At 40.0% G+C, this 23059-nt stretch overlaps 1 protein-coding gene across 3 annotated transcripts in view; it reads left to right on the top strand.

Moving 5' to 3' along the window:
- adamtsl3 (ADAMTS-like 3) overlaps nucleotides 1-23059 on the top strand; it is a 760337-nt gene that overhangs the window by 489967 nt on the left and 247311 nt on the right. The gene's annotated exons all lie outside the window — the stretch shown is intronic.

Below are 23059 nucleotides of genomic sequence, written 5' to 3'. Positions count from 1 at the left end.
CCAATTATCTCTCAGTACGTCAGACTGTACATATGGAAAGTGAAGCAAATATCTGTGTTATGGATATAATCAGACCACCACCTTACACCAAATTATATGGGACATCTTATTCCATTGTCAATATCCATATTTTTACCTGAGCTCAACTAGTCAAAATGTGTTAATTTGATTTTCTTCAGATTTTGTTCAATTAAGTTTTGGGATTATTGTTTTTCACCTTGGGGATTTGATTTGCAAGGTTATGGTTCAAGTTGCAATTGTTAGGTCTCTAAAAGCTGCACTGGGATTAATGATTCATAGTTACAGCCCAGGCACATAATATGTTATGAATAGGCTTCTTTAAATACTGCTATATTAAATTAACAAGCTTACCAAGAGACGTAGAGGAGGCAAAAAGAGGTGAAAAAGAATGGTTCTTAATACCAAGTTTGCATTTAGGTCATTTACAATTTAGAGAATTTTCCTTCTTTCTCAATGCTTTGATTTGGCAAAGATGCAAAGCCTTCAATCAACTTCCTCATATACAGCAAGCTTTCATGGTCAATGATCCCTGGAAGTGACCACAAAGATAATCCAGTTGCCCAAGCTCAAGTTTTATGTTTCAAAGCAGGATCAGTATTGGAATCTCCAGAGAGAATCTGTGAATGTATGTTGAAAAGATGCCACAGAAGGTGCAGGAGCTAGGACAGTGGGTCGCCAGCAGATGGGTTAGCAGAAAGGCATAGGTTATGTAGAAATGCTCTAATCAGTGGCGTGGATGAGGAACAGTGATGAATACTTGGAGGAAGGAGCCAATGATGCTGAAGAAATTGTACAAAACAGAGATGAGTGTAAGAATTGCATTAGTCGTCAGGATTTTGATTCTTATAAATTTAAAACTGAGAATTTATTTCTGAGTGACGTTTGCCAATTCCCAGTCTTGTGTTATTGAAAATTACTCGCTGGGTTATTTCTTCAGCTAGAAATTGTGATTCATGTTGGAACCAGTGACAAAAGAACTTTGAGCTCGGTTTATGTAAAAGATCAGTAAATGTGGTAATATGATCAGGGTTACCCACAAGCTGGTGAACAGAAAAACAGGAAAACACGGAGGAAGGTGATGCACAACAAACAGGATGCTGATGGAACTCAGCTGGTCGGGCAGCATCTGTGGAGGGAAAATGGACAGTCACCATTTCAGGGGGTTGAAACCCTTAATTTGGATTCCATATTCCAGCATCTACATTCTCTTGTGTCTTCAAGGCTTACAAGTTGCAGATGAATAGAACCAAGTATATTGTTATCACTGAGAGGATGAGTGGTATTTCAAGAGCACTCTAGCAGCTTGAATGGGAGTATGTCTTCCTCATACCACATAGCATAACATAGAAATATTGAATAAAATAGGAGTAAGCTATTCAACCTGCACTTAAAGCAAATGTCTGCATTCACTCTCCCTAATATGCAAGTTTTCCCAATCTATATTAAAATCATTAATGTCACTTTGCATTCATCACTAAATTAAAAATACTCCTTTTGGCTTATCCATCCTTGCTCACCCTCTCTTCAACTTAAAATTGTTTTCTCTCTTTCCCAGTTTGACAAAATATCTTTCAGTTGAAACATTAACTCTCTTTCTACACGTGCTGTCTGGCCTGCTGAGTGTTTCTAGCACATCCTGTTTTTATTTCAGATTTTCAGCATCTGCATTTTTCATGTCCGCTTAAAACTGCATTTTGTTGTTTGAGTCAGCAAAAACCCACTAACCAAAATGCCTGTTCTTAGCGATTCCATCCTTGCACTGAGATATCACACAACCTGGTCTGAAACCTTTGGCTTCTGAACAGCGATGCTTATTACAGCCATCTGGAAGCGTATCAAAAACCAAATAAATTCTGCCACTTTTTCAGCGGGCGGTTATCCATTCCACTACTCAAATAAACTGTAAACAGTATTTGGTAGGTTCCAACTCATGCAAACGTCCAGTAAATCCAATTATAATGGTTCCACCAGAAAGCAAGAAGGAACAGAGGGTGGTGCAGCATGTGTTTTGGAAGCAGATTAATTGTCATTTCCTGATGAATACCCAGTAGACAGCTACCTAACTTAAGCCTTGCCACTGGGCATGCACCTGGAAAGGAATATGAGATGAAGTGCTGGAAAGGGCATCCATTATACAGAACACATGGTTCATTAGCTGTAAACAACGGGAACCACAGATTAAACACACTTGGCTCACATTTTTGCGTATTTAATGAAGCCTGTATGTGTCTTGTTAAGTTATAATCACGTGTTACATGACTGATGATTGCAGATATAATTTTAACAACTGCCCTGAAGAATTTTGCCTCTTCCTTGCCTGCTCCCATCATTGGTACCAGGTTGCTGATCTTGAATGGGTAGCGTATGGATAAATTTGTCTTCTCACATGTAACCTGTTCAATGCTACATTCCTGAATTATATTTTTGGTGTTTTATGCACATGTGACATTTGAGAGACAAATGATAGGTGCCTGATGAACATGGACCTGTGTTCATGGAAGGGTGTTTTTGAACATGATTTAGAATTAAGATGCAATTATAGAGCTAGATTTCTGAAACTGGCTAATGAAGAAAATGTGTTACAGGGACTTGATTTCAATACAAAAAATGAAAAGACAGATTTATGTCAAGTATTCACTTTCTGCACTTCCTTCTGTGAGGAACTTGTATTTTGAGTCTGACATATTTACAGTGTATTGATGAAAATGATTGGATTTTACAGTCACCACTGCTGCAGAAGTGTGATTTTACTTTTTCCTTTAACCATTGAAAGAGTATGGCAAAGAAAGTGTGATGACACATTAGAAATCGACTCAGACACTTGAAAAATACAAGAGGATTACCCACCATATTGCTCCACATAAATCACATGACTTGCTCTTCCAATTGACAGATGCAGCTGTGTGGAAGTGGAAGAAAAATCTGAAATTCCAATGGAAGGAACAATAATTTCCATTTACATGGCATCTTTAAAAGTGTAAAAGCTGTCCAAGGTACTTCAGAGGAGGGGTATCTGACAGAGATTGTGAGAGAGCTACAAGGAGGTATGACAGCTGATGATAGAAAACTTGATCAGAGGGGTGAGATGTAGCATGTGACAATGCAGGAAAGAGCCAGTGAGATTTAGGCCAGGCAAGCCAGTGTTTTAGATGAAATATTGTCATCATAATGAAGCAAAGGAAACTGGGATTGTGCAATCATTCAGGCTTTGAGGAGGGCAGAGAGCACAGATTTTAGGAAAACAGTAACTGAAATCTCTGATTAGAGACAATTAAATGTTTAAAAATATTAGAGTGATTTTTGGATTTAGGGCATATACATTTAGTAATTGACTTAGGCTACCAGTCTTCACATCTGAAAATGAATTTTTGATTTAATTTGAAGCACAGCTCTGAAAAATGGGTTTCTAAAAGTTGTGAATCCCAGTCCAAACAATGCTGATTAAAATTCATTTTGATGTCTATGGTGGGGATGTGAATCAGGAGATGTGAAAGTTGCATGTAGTTTCAAAGAAAGCATTGTCCATACTTTGTAAATATGGAGTTGTCCTATGATGTTCAGCACATAAAATATCAAGCACCATGTTGGGCCAGCCAGATCTTTCAACCGAAAGTGTCTCCATATCGATATATACACACACACACACATAAACATACGTACGTATATACACTTCTGGTAAATATGAGGTTAGGGTTCCCTATATTCTCTGCAACTCTAAACAAGCTGCAGAGAGTATGAGGAACTGCACATATTTACAACGTACACTACAAATGGAAATAACAGTACATCTGAAATTATCAGCAAAGAGGAAAGGCAAATTAACACTTCAGTATAAGGAGTAAAGAATAGAGAGTGACTTAGAAATTTAAAGGAAAAGCAAGGATTTTAGACAAACTAATAGCATAAAGGGAAGTGAATATATGTGCATTTCTCAGGGAAATATGTTGTTCAAATAGCTTATGGAAACATTGGTTTAGGTTTGGATTACATCACACTTCTGCTTTTGGGGAACAGCAGAGGAATTGTTAAGTGGTGATCTGGCAGTTACAATGATTTTTTTTTACCTGCAATACTGTGCCAGAAATTCCATAGAATTCCAGTCATATTTCACCCTTGCACAAATCATGTTTGCTGTCCATTCATTATGTTATTTATTGCTCCTTTATTCCAAACTATCATATGAGCAGAATGTCAAAAGTCAAAATTGAATTTATTTTCATATGCGCAGGTGTAATGAAAAGTTTACTTGTAGCAGCAACATAGGCACATTGCATTAGAACCATAACATTTACAAAATTGCATAAATAATGCAAAAAACAGTACAATTAGAACATAAAAGAAACAAAGTTCATTGTATCAGAGATCCTTCTGGCTGCATCACTGCCTGGTTTGGGAACTGTCCTTCCCTTAATCGCACGATTCTGCAGAGAATGATGCAGACAGCCCACTGCATCTGTAGTTGTGAACTTCCCATGATTCAGGACATTTATGAAGACAGGTGTGTAAAAAGGATCATTGGGGACCCGAGTCGTCCCAACCACAATGTATTCCAGCTGCTACCATCTGGGAAACTGTACCGCAGCATAAAAACCAGGACCAACAGGCTCCGGGACAGCTTCTTCCACCAGGGCATCAGACTGATTAACTCACGCTGATTTGAGTGTATTTCTATGTTACATTGACTGTTCTATTTATGACAAATTATTAGAAATTACTATGATTGCACATTTAGATGGAAATGTAATGTAAAGATTTTTACTCCTCATGTATGTGAAGGATGTAAGAAATAAAGTCAATTCATTGTAGTGCAAAGTGGTCAAACTAGACATAATGTTGCTATACTGAGGTAGTGATTAGGTTTGTGCAGGTTGTTTCAAGAACTAAATGGTTGAAGGGAAGTAGCTATTCTTGAACCTAGTGGTGTGGGACTTTAGGCTTTTATACTTCCTGCCTGATGGTGGCTGTGAGAAGATGGCATGGTCTTGAACGTGGAGATCCTTAATGATGGATGTTGCATTCTTGAGGTAGCACCTTACCTGGATACCTTTGCTGGTGGAAGGGATGTGCCTGTGGTGCATTGAGTTGAGTTCACTATTCTGCAGTACTGAATCGTGTGCCAGGAGAGACTATTCATTGAAGTCAGTGGCCATTTAGAGAGTAAGTTACAGCATGAAAGGAGGCATTTCAATCCATTTGTGTCCATTCGGACTCTCCCCACCACCATACAAGTCCTTTCCTTTCTGAGACTTGTCCAGTTCTTTTCTGAATGTAACAATTGAATGTGTGAATCTTGGGCTCAACAGAACTCCTGTCTGCAACACGACCCTTTACTTGACTGAGCTTCCAGACATAGCCTTATACTGACTTTTATCAGTCCCCTTGATTTCTGGTTACCGTTGTCTCTCTGCTGCTCTTGATTATATTCACTCTCAGCACATGAAATAATGTTTGATACCAGGCTTCTGAGGCTTCAGTCAGTGAATTCAAACCGATCTCTCCATTGGCCCATTGTCACTGCAGAACCCTCATTTAATCTCCACAGCCCTCTTGGAACTCTGACCACTTCTATCCCACCATCCCATCTTCCTTGTCCTCCCACACCCCCCCCCCCATTCCCACCACTCACTTCTTTCTTCCACGAAAGGCAATTACAATAATCAGTGCTGCAGGGTCTCTGTTTCACTTTGAAACAATGGCACTTGCAGAAAGAGGCAGAAAGCTGGTCTCTTAAAATGCACAAGACTTTTTGAGTGTTATTAGTGTTCTGAAACACTGATAAAATGGCAAGGGATGCCTAACCTAACTCCATCATGTTACCTTGTTTATACACTGTTATCACAGTGTTCTCCAACATTTAAGTCATTTACATTCAATTGCCACTTTATTAGGTATACATGTACACCCGCTTGTTAATGCAAATATCAAGTCAAGTCACTTTTTATTGTCATTTCGACCATAACTGCTGGTACAGTACACAGTAAAAACAAGACAGCGTTTTTCAGGACCATGGTGCTACATGAACAATACAAAAACTACACTGAACTGGTAAAAAAAAAACCACTAGACTACAGACAATCAGTTGGCAGCAACTCCATGCATATATGAATGCAGACATTGTCAAGAAGTTTAGTTGTAGTTTACACCAAAATCAGAATGGGGAAGAAATTTGATTAAATATACTTTGATGGTGGAATGATTGTTGATGCCGGATAGAGTGGTTTGACCTCCTGGGATTTTCACACACAACGCTCTCTAGAGTTTACAGAGAATGATGTGAAAAACAAAAAAAAAATCCAGTGAGTGACAACTCTGTGGGAGAAAATGCCTGGTTAATAAGAAAGGTCAGAGGAGTATGGCCAGACTGACTCATGTTGATAGGGTAGTGATGGTAACTCAAATAACCATGTGTTGCAACAGTAAGAGCAACTGTAAATGCACAAAACATTGAACATTGAAGTGAATGAGTGACAGCAGCAGAAGACCATGAACGTACCTCCTCTATAAAAAGATAATGGAGTTCATCTATCATCGACATCGGTATAGATCCAGCATCCTAACTAGGCAATACTCCAGTGGAGACTTTAGTGCAGCCTCCTTACTGATCATCTTAATCCCCATAAAGGTGGCTTTTCAAATGAATGGGACAAATCAGTACAGTGTCTTACAGCCCTTTGGCCCAAATGGTCCATGCTGACCAAGATCCCAACCTAAACTAGCTCCATTTGGCTGTGTCTTGCCAAATATTTCAAATTTGTGCACCTGCGTAAGTAACATTTAAATGCTGTTAATGTATCTGCATCAACCCCTACCTCTGGCAACTCATTCCACGTACCGTATGAAGAAGATGGCACGGCAAAGGCGACATCTTTCAGACAGCTTACCAGACTATTACTGGGCCTGTGGTCTACATTTTGATGGTGTGCTTTTGGGCTGATTGAGTGATCTGGTCCCAGAGGCTTAGGTCTTGAGCAAGGTTTAATCGATGCAGTTTGTGGATTGGACTCTGTAGCTCAGGTTATGATGTGTCTCTGGTCTCTGGTTGCTCCTTTTTTGTTGCTATTTTGTGCGATTTTGATCCGGGCGGTCTGGCTTTGCAGCCTGCAGTCAACGAACAACACAGCACTACATTGAACAGTGCTGAAATGAACGTCCTGGACTGTTTCAGTGCCCGTGGTTTGATATTTTATATTCTGTGTTTTACACTTTTTGCCATTTGTGCGATTTACTCTTTTTTTGCTCATGGGGGCTTTGATGTTTTTCTTTGAACAGGTTCCATGATTTTCTTTGTTTCATGGCTGTCTGTGGGAAGACGTATCTCAGGGTTGTAAACTGAATGCACACTTTGATAATAAATGTACTTTGAACGTTGAAAAGATTCCCCTCAAGTTCCTATTAAATCTTTCTCGTCTTACCTTAAACTGGTGCCCTCTTGTTCTTGATTCCCCAACCCCTGGCAAAAAAACTGTGCACATTGACCCACCCTGACTATGCCCCCCATGATTTCATACACAATAATAAGACGACCCCGGATTCTGCTATGCTTCAATGAATAATGTAGCAAGCTGCTCAGCCTTTCTTCATAATTCAGCTTCATGTCCCAGCAACCTCCTCATAAATCCCTTCATTCTTTCCAGCTTAAAGGCATTGTTCTGTAATATTGTCAGGATAAAAGTAAACTGAGATCTTTTATTGGAACTACTTAAGTTAAATTAGATGACTTTAATTTTATTTGTGCATTTTATGACTTTTCACTTGTAGTTGCTTTTAATTATCTTAATTGCTTCGTTTCCAGTAAGTCCTGAATGCCATTAATAAAAATGTTCAGTTACTCACGGTTTTCAAAAAATAAAGATATTAAAAAGTAATCAAAGTAATTTCAAAGATGTGTAAGCTAGATGCAGTATTCAACATGTAAATAGGCCATTCAGCCCATCATGTCCAAAGGTTTAAAGGTCGAATTTAATGTCAGAAAAATGTATACAATATACTTCCTGAAATTCTTTTTCTTACCGACCAGTGGATACTCTTCTGTATTAATCTAATTCTCCAGCACTTTACCAACAGCCTTCTGTGCCTGGGCAAATTAAGTGCTCATCTAAACTTAAATATACCTCTTAAATACACTTAAACACAATTAAAAACATTTAAGCCCTCCCTGACTCATGCAGTTGGTAGAGGTACTTTCTGACTGGAGTTCAATCTCACTTCCAGTTGTGTTTGGGTGGATTTTGCTCGTTCTCGCTTTAAAACCGCTTGGCTTTCCTCTGAGTGCTCCAGTTTTCTCCCACACCCCAAAGATGTGAGGGTTGGTAGGCACATAAACTACCCCTCATTTGGAGGTGAGTGGCAGATTCTGGGGGGCAATTGATTGGAACGTGCGGAAAATAAGTTAGAATTAGTTGAGATTAGTGTTTGGAAGCAAGTGTGAACGCAGTTGGTCGAGGAATCTGTTTTGATGCTGTATGACTGAGGTAGAAGATACATAGTGTCAGTGTTGGAAAGAGATGCTGACCAGAGTGATTATGACTGAGTGGATTGCATTATTAGTATTAATATGTATGTGTACATATTGGTAAATACTGTATCATGAACATCTGGTTTATGTCAAAGGCTGAATCTGGCCACAGCCTTACAACTTTATCTGGCAACTGTGGGCAAGAAGTATGGAAGTAATCTTTTCAAGAAAGTGTTTGTATACTGCCTTAGTTTTAATGTGCAGCCAAGCTAAGGTAGCAATGCCAATTACTGTAACAGTTTTTGGGTTTGTATCACTGTGAAACTATGAAAACCACTGTGTTCATAATTAATTCCAAGACTGCTATGTAATTGGATCTGCTGCGTTCCTGCTCGTACCTCGGCAAGGCATTTGACACTGTCCTTGGCAAAGGTTGATGCTTGTGGAATTGAAGGCAAATTATTAACCTGGTTTGGAATTTGGGTCTGAGCAGAGAGTTGGGATAATAGACAGGATTTAGAATTCCCCAACTAAGAACTGTGGTGCCCTGTTTAGAACTCAATTTCCAGCAACTTAGCTGATGAGATACACAGTAGATATTCACAAATCCTAGTTTGCTGGCAATGGACAGATATGCAGCTTCATAATCTCTGTTGATGAAAAATATAAAGTAATATTAATCAATTTCTCCAGGCAAAGTTATGTCAAAAACATCAGAATTAACAAATTTGAAGTCATGCCAATTTGGAGCCAAATGTGTTCGGGAATAGCAAGAAGCAATGTATTTTAAAGAGACTTGGATGGATCCCTATACTGGACTTGAATAATTAAAATGCATAGACAGTTAACAAAGTAAGCTAATGGATGTTTTTTATTATTTGTAAGGCCACAACATATTGAATTAAGAATGATATTTGGCAGGAAACAGACCCAACCAGTCCAGACTAGCACTTAAGCTCCACTCAAGATGTTTTCTGTCATTTCCCATCTAAATCTATCAGGAAAATCCTCTGTTTCCCACTCTCTCATATTTTTGTCCAGCTTCCTCCTACTGGCTGTTTGCTATAAAACTCCAAAACTCCCTGAGGCCTTGAGGTCAAGATGGTGCTGAGCTGTGATCTCCGTCAAGGTCATGACTAAGACTTATTCTAGATGTTATTTTTTTGATTTATAGGAATGGTTTTGGGGACTGAGAGAGGAGCTAGGGGTCAGGTTAGGGTTTAGGAACAGGGAAGTGGAAGAGATAGAGGGCAGACCAGAGTCTAGTCCTATGCTCTGTGTTTGAAGGCCAGTGATGCAGACATTGGATGAAGGACATCCTTCGTCAGATGTTGGGCTTGCTGACAGGGAGGATAGAGGCTGGTGCCCCCCCCCCACCCCACACACTCATCAGTGAGTCATTGGCAGGTTCTGAAATCAGATTTCTATTGGGGCAGGAGGCCCGACGATCAGTGAACCCCAAGGTATGCGGGTCGACAAGACCGCAGTTTTAGGCTTGGTGTTCGGTGTCCTGGTCATCAGAGAGTCCTGAGTTCAAGGTCTGGAGTTTGGGGGTCCTCATTCATTGTCATCAGCAGGTCCTGGGATAGACAGTTAAGTAGGCAGAGGGGGTGGTGGACTCTGTTGGTTAATAAAATGAATTCAAATCTTTAGAAGGAGGTGACATATGATTGGAAGATGTAGAATCATTGTGGGTAGAATTAAGAAACTGAAAGGGTAAAAAGACACTCATGAGAATTGTATACAAGCCTCTAAATAGTAACAAGGATGTGGGATACAAATTACAATGGAAGATAGAAAATGCATGTCAATACGGCAATATTATGACAGTCATGGGGGATTTCAATATGTGGGTAGATTAGGAAAATCAGGTTGGTGCTGGATCTAAGGAGAGGAAATTTGTGCAGTGCCTAGGAGATGCCTTTTTAGAGCAGCTTGTGGTTGATCCCACTAGGGGATTGGCAATACTGCGTTGAGGGTTGTGTAATGAATTGGATTTGATCAGGGAGCTTGGTAATATGATAGAACTCACCTTGCAGTTTGAGAAGGAGAAGCCTATGTCAGATTATCAGTATTACAGTTGTGAAAAAGGAATTACAGAGGCATGACAGAGGAGCTGGCCAAACTTGATTGGAAGGGGACACTAGCAGGGATGGCAGGAGACACAGCAGGAGTGTTGGAATTTCTGGGAGTAATTGGGAAGATGAAGGAAATATTCTAAAGGCAGGATGATACGGCCGTCTCTGACAAGGGTGGTCTAAGACAACATAAAAGCAAACCAGAGGGCATATAACAGAGCAAAAATTAGTGGGAAGTTAAAGGATTGGGAAACTTAAAAAACAACAGAAGGCAACTAAAAAAGCCATAAGAGGGGTAAAGGTGAAATATGAAGGTAAGCTAGCCAACAATATCAAAGAGGATACCAAAAGGTTTTTAAGTATATATAAAGAGTAAAAGAGAGGCAAGAGTAGATATTGGACTGCTGGAAAATGACACTGGAGAGGTAGTAGCAGAGGACAAGGAAGTGGTGAACAAACAATACATATTTTGCAGTCTTCACTGTGGAAGGCACTAGCAGTATTCTGGAAGTTCAAGAGTGTTAGGGGGTAGAAGTGAGTGCAATTGCTATCATTAGGAAGAAGGTGCATCTGAGGCTGAAAGGTCTGACTGTAAATAAGTCATCCGGACCAGGTGGACTACATCCCAGGGGTTTGAAAGAGGTGGCTGAAGTGATTGTGGAGACATTAATAATGATCTTTCAAGAATCACTCGACTCTGGAATGGTTCCAGAGGACTGGAAACTTGCGAATGTCACTCCACTCTTCAAGTTGGAAAGATGGTGGAGTTGATTGCTAAGGATGTGGGTTCAGGGTACTTGAAGGCACATGATAAAATAGCTCAAAACCAGCATGGTTTCCTTCAAGGATTATCTTCCCTGAAAAATCTGTTAGAAAAATCTTTGGAAAAATAATAAGCGGGATAATAAGGAGAATCGGTGCATGTTGTGTACTTGAATTTTTAGAAAGCCTTTGACAGGATTCTGCACATGAGGCTGCTTAAGAGCCCATGGTATTACAGGAAATACACTAGCATGGATTGAGCATTGGCTGATTGGCAGGAGTCAAAGAGTGGGAATAAAGGGGTTATTTTTGTTTGGCTGCCGGTGACTAGTGGTGTTCCACAGGGGTCTGTGTTGGCACTGCTTCTTTTTACGTTCTACGTCAATGATTTGGATGATGAAATTGATGGCTTTGTGGTGACATTTGTGATGATACAAGGATAGATAGAGGAGCAGGTAGTGTTGAAGAAACAGGGAGGCTGCAGGAGGACTTAGACAGATCAGGAGAATGGGCAAAGAAGTGGCAGATGAAATCCAGTGTTGGGAAGAGTCTGGTCATGCACTTTTGTAAATGCAGAAATAAAAGCCAAGGCTATTTTCTAAATGGGGAGAAAGTTCAAAAATCCGAGGTGCAAAATGACTTGGGAGTCCTCGTGTAGGATTCCCTGAAGTTTAATTTGCAGGTTGAGTCAGTGGCGAGGAAGGCAAATGCAAAGTTAGCTTTCATTTTGAGAGGACTATAATGTAAGAATAAGGGTGTAATGATTAGGCTTTATAAGGCATTGGTGAGGTTTCACTTGGAGTATTGAGAGAGTTTTCAAAGGTTCAGGGGTTTATTTTATTGTCAAAGTATGAATGTACAATGCAACTCTGATATTTGTCTACTGCAGATTGCCTTTAAATACAGAATGACCATGGGTACTGATGAAAGAAAAGTCATCAACTCCACCAAACACCCGGCACAAAATAGAAAAGCAACAAAACTCAGAGACCCCAAAATTCTCCCCTCCCCTGCACAAAAAGAAAACAGCAGCAATAACAGTCCACAACCCCCTCACTTGCAGAAAAAGAACAGCGACAGTAGCACCAACCCCTCCCCACACACGAAAAAATTACCTGATTACCCACCTACTAAACAGCCACAAGAAAGAAAACACCGGCAAACTGAAGGAAACCAATATAAAGTACAGTCCAATGACCATATGAATCTCAGAATAACGGAACATCTTTTCATCTGCAGCTGCACGAGCTCAGTCCTTCTATAAAGAGTGACTACTGACCTGGATCCTAATACCGCCAGTCCGGGGCTGAACACACCAATCCGGCTGTTGACCGACTCCATTGGGAACCATCGCTGACCCCCTTCCACATTCACCTCGATGCTTCGAGTGACCCTGCGTCCCATCTTCGTCTTTTTCTATGAGTCAAGTCAGCTCATGTTTTCGGTCCTTTTTGCCCTCTCCCCCCCCCCATCTCTAATCTCCGTGAGGCAGTTCTCTGGTCACAGCATAGTGCTGGATCCTTCAATCGAGATCCCCACTGTACGTCACAGGCTCCAACAGTCTCCATTAAGCAATCAAGACAAAAAGAATAAACAGAAGGCATAGAAAAAGTGAAATAATTGGAGAGATTTGCTATCTGGAAGACAGACTCTGTATAAGAAAGGATGTATTGATATTGGAGAGGGTTTAGAGGAGGTTCACGAGAATGATTCCCAGAATGAAAGACTAATTGCATGAGGAACGATAGGTGACTCTGGGCTTTTACTCACTGGAGTTCAGAAGAATGAGGGGGGACATCTCTTTGAAACCAATTGAATATTGAAATGCTTAGATAGAGTGGATGTGGAGAAGATGTTTCCTATGGTGGGGGAGTCTAGGACAAGAGGACACAGTCTCAGAATCGAGGAACAGACCTGAGGAGGAATTTCTTTAGCCAGTGAGTAGTGAATCTGTGGAATATATTGCCACAGGCAACTTTAAAGGCAAGGTTATTAGGTGTATTTAAGGTGGAAGTTGATAGGTTCTTGATTAGTCAGGGCATAAAAGGATACAGGGAGAAGGCAGGAGAACATGGTTGAGCGGGAAATGGATTAGCCATGTTGAAATGGTGGAACAGACTTGATGGGCTAAATAGCCTAATTCTGCTCCTATGTCTTATGGTTTTACCACTCATTGTGGAAAAGTACCTGCGTGTGACATCTGCCACCCCCACCCCCATAATTTCCTCTGATGTGCTCTTGTATTAGCCATTGCTACTCTTGGAAGAATGAGCTGGCTATCCACTTTCTGTATGCCTCTTATTATTTCACACATCTATCAATTGCCTTTCATTCTAGCTTGCTTAACCTTTCCTCTGAAGATCTGTTCTCAAGGCAACATCCCAGTAAATCTCCTCTGCGATCTCTCTAAAGCTTCCACATCTGTTCTATATGAAGCAACCAGAACTGAACACAATACCCCAAGTATGGTCTCACTAGAGTTTTATAGATCTGTAACATAACCTCGTGGCTCTTGAAAGGAAAGATCCCTCTGTTCCTCCACATTGCTAAGAATCTCGTCATTAACTTTGTACTCTGCCATCAAGTTCGACCTTCCAAAGTGTATCACTTTACCTTTCTCGATTGAACTGCATCTGCCATTTCTCAGCTCAGCTCTGCATCCTGTCAGTGTCTGATTGTAGCCTACGACAACCTTGTACACTATCCAGAACACCACCGACCTTCATGTCATCTGCAAACTTTCTAACACACACTTACACTTCCTCATCTAAACCACTTATAAAAATCACAAGGAATAGGAATCCCAGAACAGATCCCGGTGGAATACCACTCATCACAGAACTCTAGGTAGCATAGGCTCCATCTACTGCCACCCTCCGCCTTCTGTGGGCATGCCCATTCCGAATGCAGGTTGCAAAGTTTCCTTGGATCAAGTGCCTCCTGACATTCTGAATGAATTTATCATTTTAAATGCCTTACGAAAATCCTTATGCACCACATTCACCTCTTTACCTTCATTAATTTGTTTTGTCACATCCTCAAAAAAGTCACTAAGGCTTGTGAGGCACAACCTACCCCTCAGAAAACCATACTGATTATCCCTAACAAACTGCTTCTGCAAATGCTTATAAATCTTGTCTCTAAATATCCGCTCCTTCAGTTCATTCCCAAGTTCCTACGTAATTGCATCACAATTTGCTCTCCCCAAATTCAAAACTATCCCATATCGTCTGCCCCTATCCCTGTGCAAGGCTATGGTGAAGGTCAGGGAGTTGTGGTCACTGTCCAAAATGCTCACCCACAGAGAGATCTGACCCCAGACCTAGTTCATTGCCTCGCACCAGTTCCAGTATTGACTCTCCTTTGGTCAGCCTATCTGAATTTTGTGACAGAAATCCTTCCTGGATGCACCTAACAACTTCTGCCCTATCTAAATCTTTTGCACTAAGGAGATAACAATCAATATTAGGGAAGTTGAAGTCACCCATGACAGCACCCTGTTATTTTAGCACCTTTCCAAAATCTGCTTCCCAATCTGTTCTTCAGTGTTTCTGTTGCCATGGGGGGGGGGGGGGTGTTATAGAACACTCTAAGTGGAGTGATTATCCCATTCCTATTTCTGACTTCCACTCAAGCTCACAGTAGATGATCCCTCCATGATATCTTTCCTTTTTGCAGTTGTGATACTATCCCTGTTTATCAATGCAACTCCCCCACCTCTTCTACTCCCACTCCCTGTCCTTTTTGCAACATCTAAACCCCAGAACATCCAGCAGCTAATCTTGCCCTTGTGACAGCCATGTCTTCGAAACAGCCACAGTGATGTTGGTTCCAGGTACTGACCCATGCTCTTAAGTTCATCATCCTTGTTCCTGATGCTTCTTACACACTTCAACCCATCCCACTGACTGCAATTCTGCCTTATTCATTGCCCGTCCTTCCTCACAATCTCTCTACACACTGCATCTACTTGTGTACGGATTGTCCCTTCCTCTGACCTTATCATTCTGGTTCCCACCCTCCTGCCAAACTAGCTTGCACCCTCCCCAACAGCTCTAGCAAGCCTGCCCTTAAGGATATTTGTACCTATCTTTTTTGTACAGGTCACACTTTCCCCAGAAGAGATCTCAATGATCCACAAATCTGAAACACGGTGCCCTGCACCAAATTTTCAGGCACCATTCATCTGCCAAATCATATGCATGTGGCACAGACAACAATCCAGAGGTTAATACCCTTGAGGCCCTGTATTTTAGCTTTCTACCTAGCTCCCTTTATTCTCTCTTCAGTACCTCATCCCTTTACTTAGCTATATATTTGATACCAATATGTACCATGGCTTCAGGCTGTTCACCCTCCCCCTTTAGAATGCTGTCGACTCAGTCTGAGACATCCCTGACCATGGCAATTGGAAGGCAACGTACCATGCTGGAGTCTTTTTCATATCCACGAAATCTAGCCAACCTAAGTGTTACTGCCTCCCTGTAGCTCCGAAGCTTATAACTATCAACTTCTCATTCTCCCAAATGATCCATATGTTATCGAGCTCTAGTTCCAGTTCCAGTTCCCCAACACGGTCTGCAAGGAACTATAGCCAAGTACAGTTCTTGCAGGATTAGTCATTGTTAGATATGTGAGTCATGGCCAAAGGCAAAATGGTTGGAGTCACTTGGCACTTTAGTGCAAGGGTGCTTATCAAAAATTAAACTTATGAAAATTAGTCAAAATAGTGAAAAGAAAACTGCCAGCATTTACAACAAAATACTTACCGGAAAACATAATAATAGCTTCATACTTATTTTTGTCCAGTCTCTCCTGGCTGCCTCTATCTTTCCCTCACTGTGTGCAAGGAATACCTTTTTATTCAGCACTGGGACACACCATCTTTAATTACCAACAAAGTTAACTTAAGACTACACATGAATTAGGACATGATGCACCCCACAATGTAGTTACAATCACGTTGCGATATAAACAGAAGTATCTACGTTAAATACAGTATACAAATGACACATACACATGTACACATCCCCGTTACTAAAGAAATGGAGTATTTCGCCGTGTATGGTGGGAAAGACGCCATAAACCCTAACCCGAGCACATCAGATCGGTTTAGGACCTTTATAAGAATCTACCAAGGAAGACAGTGAAGTGTGTACACTCACCGCAACGACAGCAGAATGACAAGGCAATGTTTGTTGGTGTGTGTGTGTTTACAGATTGCTCTTTGTCACAGCCATCTAGTTACAGTCTTCCCCGCAAGTGGAAAGCTTAAAACTCTACTAAAACACTTTACAATTTTAAAGACTGCTACCACACTCTGCTTTAATATCCCTTTCTCAAAATAAATTTAATATATTCATTTTTTACTCTATCTGTACCTTATCACTTCTGGGGTTCATCAAGTACATCTCTGCGGTAATTCAAAATATCGCCATCCTTTTAAGGAAGCATTCTCAACACTTGTATCCAAAGAGATGAAAAAATAATTATGACAGAAATAGGTAAATTCATTGAAACCTATCGGATATTGAAAGACTTAGATAGAGTGGATGTGGAGAGGATATTTCCTATAGTAAAGGAGTCCAGGACCAGAGGACACAGAATAGAGGGAAGACCATTTAGAATGGAGATGAAGAGGAAGTTCTTTAGCCAGAGAGTGGTGAATCTGTGGAATTCATTGCCACAGGTGTCTGTGGAGGTCAGGTCATTGGGTGTATTTAAGACTGAAGTTGATAGGTTCTTGATTCGTCAGGGTGTGAAAGGTTATGGGGAGAAGGCAAATGAATGGAGTTGAGAGGGGAAACAGATCAGCTATGATGAAATGACAGAGCAGACACGATTGGCCAAATGGCCCATTTCTGCTTCTATGTCTTACCATTTTAAATGGGCTACCCCTTGTCTTTATATAATAACTCATTGTTAAAGATTCTGCCACAAAAGAGAAACTTCTCCCACAAGAGAGAAACTTCTTCACCACATTCATCTTATTATACCCTTCTCAAAATGCTATGTGCTTGAATCAAGTCTCTCCTTTGTCTTAACTGCAGTGGATTAAGCAAGTCTCAAAAGTCTATCTTCCCATTTTGCCGATTTGTTTTAAATGCATCCTTCCTGAAATTATAAGACCAATAATGTGTCTTATCAGAAGGCCAAAAATGCTGGAAAACTCAGCAGGACAACTTCAATGGAAAGGCCATGTGGCTTGTGGTCTAAATGGATGCTAACATTTTGTTACAATTGTTCATGGGTTCTGGTGATGCACTGCAATTAAATTACTGAGTTTATAATCCAGAGGCATGGACTAATGTTTGAGGGACCAAAGTTCAAATTCTACAAAGTTCAAGGTTCCATGTAAAATTCATTATCGAAATAATATGCACCATATGCAGCCCTGACAGTCGTTCTCTTGTGGGCAAACTCAGCAAATCTATAGAATAGTAACTATAACAGAATCAATGAAAGACTGCCCAACTAAGGCGTTCAACCAGTGTTCAGAAGACAATAAACTGTGCAAATGCAGATATAAGTAAATAGCGATAAATAGCAAGAACATGAGATAATGAGATGAAGAGTCCTTGAAAGTGAGTCAATAGGTTGTGGGAACAGTTCTATGATGGGGCAATTGAAATAAAGTGAAGTTTTCCCCCTTGATTCAAGAACCTGATGGTTGAGGGGTAGTAACATTTTCTGAACCTCGTGGTGTGAGACCTGAGGCTCTTGTACCTTCTACCTGATAGCAGCAGTGAGAAAAGAGCATGGCCTGGCGGTGGAGATCTTTGATGATGCATGCTGCTTTCCTACAACAGCATTTCATGTGGGTATGCTCAATGGTAATTAAAATTTAGTTAACAATCTGGAATTTGAAGCAACAATTAGTCCCTAATATTAAGATAAATGTTTCACTCAGAATGCAGTTGGTATTTTGAATGAGCTGCCGAAGGAGGTTGTGGAGGGGGGAGCAATAACAATATCTAGGAGGCATCTCTACAGGTGCCTAATTGAGCACAGAGGAATATGGAATTATTGGAGATATGTGGGGACAGTATGGATAGGTATGAGATTCAGCATAGATATAGTGGGCTGAAGGGCCTGTTTCTGGGCTTATACACTCATCCTTCTGCCAATTTAACATAAATCTACAGTATATGAGTAAAATTATACAAAAACAAACCTAGCATTAGGGTTTATTTCTAGGGGTTTAGAATAGGAAAATAAAGTAAGTATTTTGAATATTGTAAGATCTTTTTAACCCACACTATTTGCAGTTCTGGTTGTTAGATTATAGAAACGATGTAGAAGCACTGGCTAGGGTATAAAAGAGGTTTACAAGGATGGCCTAGAAATAAAAACTTTTAGTTATGAGTTAAGAATGAGTGGAATGGTATTTAAAGCAATGTAAGGTTTCAATGGTGCATAGAAGGACAGATGAAGGGAGAGAGCAAAACAAGAGACTGGCAATGTAAATTAAAGCATCAAGAAATCAAACAGGAAATTCAGGAGTAAAGCCTCTCAGAGAGTTATGAAGATGTGGAAATCATTACTACAGGAGAATGGATTCAGCAAGTAGTGGTGGGGCACTTGAATAATCCTTTGAGGATCAGCATATGTGCGTGAAGGAATTAGAGACTAATAGAGTTCGATGAGGAAAAAAAGCAGGATGGAACATAAATGTCGCATTCCATATGTTATTTCCTTTGTGGAATAACCACTCAGTTCGGCAACCCGTCCTCAGCATTGGTATTAAACACAAAGGTTTTCAAAATAGTTTATACCTCTAAGATAATTTGCTCTCATCCAAACCCAGACAATGTTCAATCTCTCATTAGCCACACCTCACTGCCTTTTTTAAACAAAAGCTTTGCTTTGGTTCACAGCAAGTTACTTCCCAAGCTCTGTTATTAGCATCGTCCATTAGTTAACAAGGTGTGAAATAGGCCCTTCAGCCCATCTAGTCTACACCAACTACCCAAATCTCATTTTATTTATTTCTATCAATTCCCCTCACCTACACTTTATTACTATTTATGACTATGAACTGCAGCAATTTATATTGGCAAATTAATCTTCCGACAAGCAAGTTATTAATAAATTGGGAGGAAATCTAGACAGTCACAAAGCGAACTTGCACACTCCACACAAGACACGAATGGGAGGACTGGACTGAACCTGGGTCACTGGAAGCTGTGAGTGAGCAGCTTTACCAGCTGCACCACCGTGCTAATCCTTTACGTGCTGTGTTAGCGCATCATCTAAAATCTTCCCACAGAGAAATGTTTGTCTAAAAAAAGGTCTCTTAATTAAGGAGTTCAGGAAAGTGAAAGTAGGTAGGAGACAAATTCTTAAATATTAACTTCAAGAAAGGCAATTTAAATGAAGTTAATAATTTTGAATCATTTCACCGGGGTTAGCTAGATGGTCTGCAATGGTGTTTTCATTCCTTATGATTAATGAATAGATTGGAGGAAAAAAACTGGCTCTGGATTTCAGATTACTGCTTTGGACACAGAGGACATGAGCTCCAATTTCTCTTGATGGTTAGTTAACCATTACCAGTTGCATTGCCAAAGATTGAGTGTCTGTATCTTCAATGCAGACAAATGATAATATATTCATTGTGTACAAATGAAGATGATTTGTTTCTTCAATGGGAATTACTTATTCCCTCAACCTGTGTGTAAAACCCAGTTAAGGAGAAATTTTACTTTTCTTCTGAATTAGTGAAATAAACAACTCTTCTGTTTAAAGTTTTCTTGGGACTCAAGCCCAAATTCGGTTCTTTATGACTCAGGTGCTCTAAGCCACTCTTTCAAATACCAACCGGAATTTACAATAGTGTTTATAGTTGCCTTGAATATCTGAAAATAATGTAGCCTAGAACAGAGGATGACTGCTTTTCTGTACTAAATATATGACAGTTCTCCAGAACAAGTTAAAACTTTCGCAAAGAAAGTAGGAAGGTTTTTGATTACTCATCAGGAACCAAGAAAGCCAAATTACTCCAAATATTAACTCAGTCCAGAGATGGGGAAGGTAAAACTTCTCCAGTCTGACAGCTATGTTGCAGGAATGTTGACTTTTCAAATTGCTCCCTTGAGATGGAGACCTTGCTACTGGAGTTGTGTGCTCAGGAAATTGGTTGGGGGAAGGGGAACTTTGAAGTCCACCTATCAAAATAAGGCATTTTGATTCAGCTGTAAATCTAAATCAGTTGGATTTTTCAATCTGCAAAGACAGCATAGTTGATGAGAGCAATGGGTTTGTGAATGAATCCAGTCTGTTGTTGCTGTCCTTAGTTCTGTTAAAGTAAAATAGTGCTGGGAGAAAATTAAATTTCACCTTGCTCTGAAACCATTCAGGGCAAGAATTTTCCAGCCTTCATTGCTACTTAAAGCAGCCATTACTTGTTCAAGATTGCCACTGACATTGACAGAAGTGCAAAGCTGGGGAAACTGTGAGATCGTACCAAGATGCAGTATCACAGAATGGTAACAGTATAGAAGGAACCCTTTAAGCCCATTAAGTTTGGTACCATTTAGTCATAGAGCAAACCAGTTGATCCCATTCTTTGCCTGCTCCCCTGTAAGCTGACAGGATGATTTCTTTATTATTCTCTTTCACCCTATACTACCACCTTTTAAAAATCTGTCCTGCTCTCTGCCACATTGCAAGCTAGAAGTCAACAACAAGGCAGTCGCTTGATTTCATCAAGATTTATCAGGCTGTGTCAGATATTTCATATTTGCAAAGTGGCAGGTATCTGCAGGAATTGTGAGAGCAAGTTATCAGATTGCAATGGAGCCATATAATGGCTGATCACCTCTCAATATTGTGATGTATTGTAATAGACTTCCACATTTGTTGTTTCTCAGACCAAAAGTTCTTAATGAGATGTAATAGAGAAGGTATTTGCATTTTTCAATTTCTCTTCCTCCAGACAGAGAATTTACTATAGGATTTTAAGCTTCAGCATCAATTGATTATACAATTTTGAACCTGTTAATTCACGAAAGAGCACAGATACTGAACAACAGCTGGAATATCTCCTGCAACACCATATATATTAAGAGTGTCAACAGTAAAGGAGGGTTTCCTAGCAACACTTTAACATCTGTGCAAACCTCTGCTGTGAAAACTTGATGTTTAGTGGAAGTAATTTCAGCACACATATGAGGGTAATAACTGTGAGGTGGTGGGGTGTGATATCCTGGTGATTTTTGTTTAATTTTAAAGTTAGACTAGGAGCTTTCACTGGGCTTATTTAGAATTCATGATGTTATAATTCCTGCTTGTCAATTGTTATTTAACAGTATTTCCAGCTGGGAAAATCCTCATGATTCCAAATTTCCAAAAAAGCACCTGGAACTTTTAACTGAAACATTGAATCTGAGGCTTGAGACTATTTCTAAAGCAATATTAAATCTAGTGACTTGGTATGATCCCAAGCTACTTGTTCTGTTCTGGCACATAAAATTAATGCAGTGTTTGGCACTTAATTGCATGTGTCTTTGTTTATGGTTCTTCTTTTCTGATCAGCTCGGACCTGTACAGTTCTAAAGGAGCACAGCAGCAGCAAAATTTAATTTGTCTTATTGCCTTGATAAATTTAAGGTACAGAAGCAGAAACAAAAAAAACTGCAATCTCATATTAATAACACCCCATGTCTGAGGTAGACATCATTTTTTCTCAGTATCCTACTCAACTGTCAGGCCCATGTCTCAATGTTCCAAGGGCAGACAATCCCTCTGGTACGCTGCTGCATCTTTCTCCTGGTACCACCTGACTACAGCCTATAGAGTCATGTAACTCTCTAAATTAATCCTTTTATCCTCATTTCTGTTCTTAGGATCACAATGTGAAATACTTCAATATTCTCTTCATTTTCCCCCTCAATCTTCTACCTCCCCTCCACTATCATATCCCCTCCTCCTGATATCCGTTTGCTCTTCTACCTTCCCTCCATCGTACCATTCAGCTGTTCCTGCTCCATTGGTCTATGTTTTCTAGAGGGTGAATCACAATTATCCCCCTAACAAACTCTTTGTCTGCTCTTACCACTATTATAGTGTTGTTGCTGACTGAAGAGTGTAGAGTTTCAGACCCTTCTACCTTTCATAGTCCTTTCTCTGTGTGTAGTAGACAACTTCTGGGCTAACATTAACAAGAGAGCTCTCAAACATATCTGCCTGTATTCATGATCATCTCTGTATTAATAAAGGTTGTTAATATTTGAAGTGCTTCAACCATAGGTCTCCAAAGAATTGATGATTTATATATTTCTGGTTCTCTGAGGAGAGTATTAAAAGACTCCAATTGATTGGTTGTCTCCTGCAGAAAATGTTCATGGAAAGGCATCAACATCACTACACTTGACTGTTCAATTGGACTATAAATTATTTTTTCCTTAATTTGTGTATTGTACTGTATATTTAAAATTATAAGACCATGAGAAAGATGAGCAGAATTAAGTCATTTGGTCCATTGAGTCGGCTCTGCCATTCTATCATGGCTTATCCAGTTCCCTCTCAGACCTAATCTCCTGCTTATCCCTTCATGCCCTGATTAATCAAGAATCTGTCAGCCTCTGCCTTAAATATAATGCAGTTTTGTTTATCAAAATTAATTTGGCCAATCTCTTCCGTCCAATGTCTTAAAAGACAACTTATCAAATAGAACAGTGAACTTGAGGATTTTTTTAAATCACCAGACTCATGAATCAATTCCTACATTGGGTAACATGAC

Source organism: Mobula hypostoma, chromosome 13, assembly GCF_963921235.1.
Source record: "Mobula hypostoma chromosome 13, sMobHyp1.1, whole genome shotgun sequence".
NCBI lineage: Eukaryota > Metazoa > Chordata > Chondrichthyes > Myliobatiformes > Myliobatidae > Mobula > Mobula hypostoma.
This window is presented reverse-complemented; position numbering and strand designations above follow the sequence as displayed.